The 6,517-nt window shown below is 46.7% G+C and overlaps 1 protein-coding gene across 2 annotated transcripts in view; it reads right to left on the bottom strand.

Annotated features, from left to right (window-relative positions):
• grin2ca (glutamate receptor, ionotropic, N-methyl D-aspartate 2Ca) overlaps window positions 1-5,909 on the bottom strand; it is a 64,410-nt gene extending 58,501 nt beyond the window's left edge. The window contains exon 1 of one of the 2 annotated variants that reach the window (XM_031861878.1): window positions 4,416-5,909. The gene's annotated coding sequence lies outside the window, so the exon portion shown is untranslated. The remainder of the gene's footprint in view (window positions 1-4,415) is intronic. The other variant, XM_031861877.1, reaches the window with a different exon arrangement.
• Between the last annotated feature and the right edge of the window lie 608 nt (window positions 5,910-6,517).

Genomic DNA, 6,517 nt, shown 5'->3' with positions numbered 1-6,517 from the left:
CCCCCCCCCCCCCCAAGTCACTTTGCAGGCGTCATTTCTAAGGTTATCGTTGTCATCATCCTTCATGGAGACGCTCCCCCGCCGTGTCAGCCGCTCGGGGCTAATTGTGAAAAATTAAGCAGCGCACATACACACACACGCAGCTTTGAATAGAAAACAATTAGGATAATCGATCCCTCCCCCGTATAACAAATCGCATATGCACAAACACTGAGTTTGATGTCAGTATCCACAAGAGGCACAGGAATGACAGGGAAAAGAGAGGAGGTGCCCCCCCAAACAGAGAAAGCCCACGGCGCGTCAGCTCTCCTTCTCAACAGGGACAGGACGTTAGACGAGGTGCGAGCGGCACTGCGCCATGAATATAAATGGGGGCCCGGAGTTCTCTGTTGTGCCCGTGAGCGCAAACCATAAACTTATGGAGAGGCAGAGCGACACAGCCTGCCAGACTTCTTCTGCCCCCTCCCAGAGTTTCAGATCTCATCAGTACGAGAGCGCCCCGAGGACTCGTGCACCTGCAGGATCGCAACGCGGATCTGTGCTTGAACGCGTTTAAAGTGGGCTGTCAGGTGTCTAAAAGATCAGAATAGAATGTACCGCTCCTCTCTCGTGACCCTGGATGAATCGCTCCGCCATCCTCTGTTGTAAAACCTTTTTACTGCCCTGGATGCTCGTGGCTGCCTGTCAATCAGTGCAATATCCGTCTGATACAGTTGCACGCATGCCCACATGTTTCTATTTCTTTGGCCAGTGTTCCCTCTCTCTCTCTCTCTCTCTCTTCTTCCCTGCTTCTCGTCAGCCTCCTCTCTCCATCGCAGGGCCGCTGAAGGTGCCGTGAGGTCTGGTCCTTATAACAATTGATTAAAGAGGCCGGCTCTTAAGTGTCGCGTGGACGCGCGGGACAGCTGACGAAGCAGCCGCTCACCCTGAGGTACAAACCCAGAGGTCGTTTCAGACCTGCTGCAGCCTCACATGCAAGTCCTCCAAAATATGATTATTTTACCAGGATGCTGCTTCAGGAACTTAACACATGAGTGGACGTGTTTTCAACTTGTTGTTCCTTTCTTGTTGACTATCGCTGCTCATGCTAACAACAATGATTGCTTCTGTTACCCATTACTCAATTTCTTTTTTCTGGACTAATTTAGTTTATAAAATGTCAGATTTACAGGATTTCTTCAGAGGTGTAGTTGTTGAAATCAAGTAAATATGTAAACGTCACAGATGAACATTAAGTTATACGTACTTTTCTTCTTACCTGTGGTGCTGTTCATCAATCTAGATTGCTTTGGTGGGAGTTGCTGAGTGTAGAGATGTCTACCTTTCTTTCTTTCCAACACAATGGAAGTCAATGGCACTTGGCTTGTGGTGCTCAAAGTGCCAAAAGAAATACATTTGAAATAATAACTCAACCTCAATGTTTCTTTCCAGAAATGATGACCCTGTGAGCAGTTTCATGTAGGAACTGTTTCATTTCTACGCAGCTGCCAAACGTATCACCGCGCAGAAGGAAGCGTTCATCTAGAGATGTAAACATTGACGTCTTCCTCGTCTCAGTGATGCTAGGTGAGCTAGCAGTATCGGTTAGCTAGGAGCCTCTCGTTTAGATGCACGCTTCCTTCCGTTCGGTTGTCGCTGTTGAGTTTTCAAATGTATTTATTTCTTTTGGCGCTTTGACGACCACAAGCTCCGTGCCATTGACTTCCATTATATTGACGAGAGGCAGGCATCTCTACGGCGGATATCTCCAAAGCTAGGCAACTCACACCAAAACTATCTGGATTGATAAATAGCTCAGAAGATATAAGAGGAAAAATATGTGAACTGTTCCTTTAAGAAAGTATTACAGAACAATAACATCAGATTAATAAAGTCATTACACAACAGCATAGAGAAAGAGACGACGAAGTCACACACTGACCTCTAACTACACGACTAAAGGCAGAGCTAAGTGAGCGCAAACTGTGCTTCACACGGTTGCTCCTCTGTTAATGTCTGTGTGTGTGTGTGTGTGTGTGTGTGTGTGTGTGTGTGTGTGTGTGCATGTAATGAATGACTTTGAAGGCCTCTTGAATGTATTGAATCACAGCTGTTTGCAAAGTGAACTATTATTCTTACGTGACAAACTATAACTGATACAAGTGTTAAACGAGTCAGATGTAGTCGCTGCTCAACAGTTTTATCAGAAAACGTTTGTGCCCTTGAACGTCTCCTGAGGTGTTCAGTACAGAGGACACCTTTTTTTTTATGTGAGGACATTTTGTCCTCAAAGGTGTTAGTGAGACAGGATGGCTGTGAGATTAGCAGAGCATCCGTCTAAAGCAAAATAAATCTGCTTAATCACTGAACGTATCAGCTGTGTTATTGATCAGCCCGCAGACTCCTCCCTCACGGTGTGTGTGTGTGTGTGTGTGTCACTGCATCATGTTGCGTGATAGGCTGAGAACCCTTGCATTGGTTCCTCCAGTCACATGTTGCCTTGTCACACACACACACACACACACACACACACACACTTGTTGCCCTCACATAGACATATTCTACCCGATAAGTGATATTCAATGACAAACTAACTTTCAACCAGACCACTGAAATAAATATCTGTGAAATGATTCACAGGAAACAGGAAGAATAAAATACTCTAACATACAACTTTAGGAGTGATAAAATGGTTTTATCACAGTTTTACCGAGTCAGACCTTTAAAAGTTATGAAATAATAATTGAATCCATCTGAAAAGTAAACGGGACCAGCGAGTAGACTTGTTCTCCTCTGTATGCGCCAGATGTTTGTTACAGATTGCATCAGCTTTGAGTAGATTCTGTCCTCTCAGATTGTTTCATTTGAATAGTTTTTAGACTCCAGAAGAGATAAAAATAAAAAAGAGGCTCTTCTAAAGGCTAGTGGAATAAGTCTTTTTAATAATGTGGGTGAATTAAGCCTTTACAATGATTGAATGAACATCTAACCACCAGCAGTCAGAGTCGTTAGATGTCTCTTATTGAGGATCATTTTTACATCCGTCCCACAGTTTTATTGCTGCACAGATGAAATGTGCTTTTCCTGCACTGGCTGCACGACTATAACCAACCACAGAGAGAATACGTGAGAATAAATGTTCATCTTTAATTAAGCTGAGCCTTCAAGTTCAATATTCGGATAATGGGCCAAAGAGGTGCGTAAGAGTCTACGGGACGTCCCAGTGGATTCCTTGTCTTTTCTCTGCATCTTGAACCAGACAAATGATCAAATACAAACCTCCCTCTGACCTCTGACCTTCACACTCGTGTCTCTTAACTTTGGGTTGAACAGGCTTTTTGTGCGGTCCATGACGGCTGATAAAGGGACAGTTACCGGACAGTCGGATCAATTATGGATGAATTTCCTCCCACCTGAGTTTAGCTCCCGGTGCAGACGGCACCGTGACTCTTTTGTAATGAGGACGCACAGCTGCTTCTACAGGTCATTGCTCTTTGGAGCTGATGATTTAGCTTCGGTCTCGTGGCGTTTAAGCGTTTAAGTGAAATACGGTTTTGTCCTTGTTCTGCTCTGCTGCTCTCGTTGTCTTTTCATTTATAGCCCTGATTTGATCGTTTCCCCCGCGTTAACTCAGCAGGTCTTACACCTTTGCGGAGCCTTTAGTTTAAACTTTTCTCTTATAGTTTATCTGCTCTGCATGTCAGTTTGCATTCCTGTAACCGGTGTATAACAGAGCTGAGCTGTCTCTAAAAGAAGAGGACCTGTTCCGTATTCATGGAACCAAAGTAACAGAATGGATTCCTTCAATAATTACAGGAATCTCTCATTCTCTGGCATCCTGGAAAGTCATTCTTCAGCGGCAGTTCAACTTCCCCATGCAGCATCATCAGCATCAGCATCAGCATCAGCATCATCAGCATCATCAGCATCAGCATCAGCATCAGCAGCAGCAGCAGCAGAAGCAGCAGCATCCCTGGTCCGGCGGGCAGGTATCAAAGCCCCTCTCAGCTGCTCTAACTGTTTACAATGACGCATCGATCCGCTCTGCTTAATCCCCCCTGGCAGCTCACTGAGTTAAAGCAACAGTTACAGCCACCACACACACACACACACACGCACACACACCTACAGCAGGCACAAAAGCCAAACACAGCGTGCCGTCTGATCCCCCCCGACAACAATCCTGTCGAGTCCTGCTTTTGATCTGATCCTCTGCACTCTGACAATTCCTCTATTGACAGTAAGAAGAGAGGAGGAGGAGGAGGAAGGGGGATGCTACTTGAAAACACACCTCCAAACACAAGAAAAAGAAGCAGAGAGCACCTGGCCACACTCGGTTTGTAAAGTGAAACATTTCCTCCACCGTTAAGCAGAAAGCAGGCAGATACATGTTGTGATCTCAGAGCACTAAGCGTGAGATGAAGGTGATCCGTTACCTGTGTTGGCAATCCTCATCCAGCCCCGGCTCGTCACCACTCATCCCGTGTCTGCGGCTTCAGCTGTCCTGTCTTCTTTTTTCCTGTTTCTCTCCCCCTTTCTTTTTTTTTGGCCCTCTTCTCCTCTTCCTCTTCCCCTCCTTTTGGTCCTCTTCCCCTTCCTCCCTTCCTCTCCCTGCACTTGTTTGAGTCTATTTCAGTGGCAGCAACAGAGGAGCCCGCTGCGACGGTGGCATGGTTTCCAGCACTTTTGGCAGAAGGTCACATTATCACTCGCTGGTGGAAAAGGGGGGGGGGGGGGGGGGGAGAAGAAGAAGAAGAAGAAGAGGAGGAGGAGGAGCAGGAGGAGGATGGACGGAGTGATTTAGGGGAATCGAAGTGAGCAGGTGCCGGAGGAGGCAGATGAACAAATCGTGGCTGTCCACAGTTGAGCTCTTGGCTAAATGTTCCAGCTTAGAATTAAAAGTTACCTCAGAAGCAGCATTTCAAGTGAAACGTCCCAGAATGCTTTGAGGAGGAACCCGTCAGCGTGCATATTTATGTGTACAGTAAAGCAGGGGGGAGATAACTCCTCAGAAAACAGCTCCGGAAGCTGCCAGAAACTTACACCGTGTTATAAATCAGAGCAAAAAAACTAAATCCTCAGCGTTCAAACCCCCCCGTCAGTCTCGTCCTCCTTGTGTTGTCGTTGCCCGGTTCACACAGACACAGATGTACTCCATAATTGGCTGAGACACCTGTCCACACTGCGGGTCCCATCCATCACAGCTTGTGCAGGGGTGACCCTCGTCTTAATTTCCCCATCTCCCTTCTTCTTCGCCCTCCTCTGGTGCGAGCGGCGCCCTTGCGGCCGCTCCATCAAAAACAAAAAAAACACCAAGGACTCTGGAAGAGATGATCCAGCAGCCTGGGAAACGTGGCCGGCGACAGATGGCCGGGGGCAGGGGGACAGATGTGAACCAGCCGCCGGGGAGTTTTGGAAATATCTTCTTAGAAAATGTTCCTGGATCCCTCTCCCTGGAAACACACCTTTGTTAGTCACTTGTTGTCCCGATCGTCTCGTCTTACCTGAGCTCCTCCTTCCTCCATCAGCAGAGCTGTCACTCTGGCTTCACTGGCCGGCTGTAATCCCGACTCCTACACTCTGTGTCACAGGAAGGGCTTGTGAGCTCTAATCATTATGTAGTAAGGATTTATCCTCTCGTTCTCTCCCCTCCCTCCCTCCTTCTCCGTTTCCCTCCCTCCCTCCTCCCCCTCCCGTTTATTTCCCTCCCTGCCGCCTTACAACTCTGGAACATACTACAGCCTCTTTCTCAACACCTCACGCTAGACTGCATCGTCTCTGCTCACTCTTTTTCTTCCCCGGGACGCATTCATTTGTCAACTTCTTCCCTTTTTCTTCTATCCTCGTCTCCCGTTCCGCTCGGTGTCTCGTCCGTCTCGCTGCTCACATCAACAGGTTTGTCCTTGAAACGTTCTCAGGGACAAACAGAGTCCATGCTCCCTTGTTCTCATTTCCTATCTCTGTGCTTTATCTCTTGTAGTGTGAGCTTCATGTGTGTGTAAGCATGGACAGTATTTATGTATATTAACATATGCAAGCATACATTAGAGCCTCGTTGTCTGAGATTTTAGTACAGAAATGTCAAAGATTTGTTTGACATTGTTTAGAAAACAGTGTTTCCATAACGTAGTTTTATACACCACAGTTTGTCCCTCTCAGGAGGCAACCTCCGGTTCTGCTTAAAGGCTGCATTCTCTCTAGTGTCCACCAGGGGGCGACTCCTCTGGTTGTATAGAAGTCTATGAGAAAATGACTCTACTTCTCTCTTGATTTATTACCTCAATAAACATTGTAAACATGAGTTTATGGTCTCAATCTCTAGTTTCAAGTCTTCTTCAATACAGCATGATGTTCATTTAGTACATTATGGTCCATTTAGAGTCAAACAGACCATAAAGCAGGGGATGCTTTAGGGCGGGGCTACACGGTGATTGACTGGTCTCTACCAGCCGTTCATTGGTTGCGTAAAACAACGAAATGGCGACAACGGTAATCCAAGATGGCGACGGCAATATCGCCAAACTCGAGTCCACAAACC

Source organism: Anarrhichthys ocellatus, unplaced genomic scaffold (assembly GCF_004355925.1).
Source record: "Anarrhichthys ocellatus isolate YVR2014 unplaced genomic scaffold, GSC_Weel_1.0 scaffold26, whole genome shotgun sequence".
In the NCBI taxonomy this organism is placed as follows: Eukaryota; Metazoa; Chordata; class Actinopteri; order Perciformes; family Anarhichadidae; genus Anarrhichthys; species Anarrhichthys ocellatus.
This window is presented reverse-complemented; position numbering and strand designations above follow the sequence as displayed.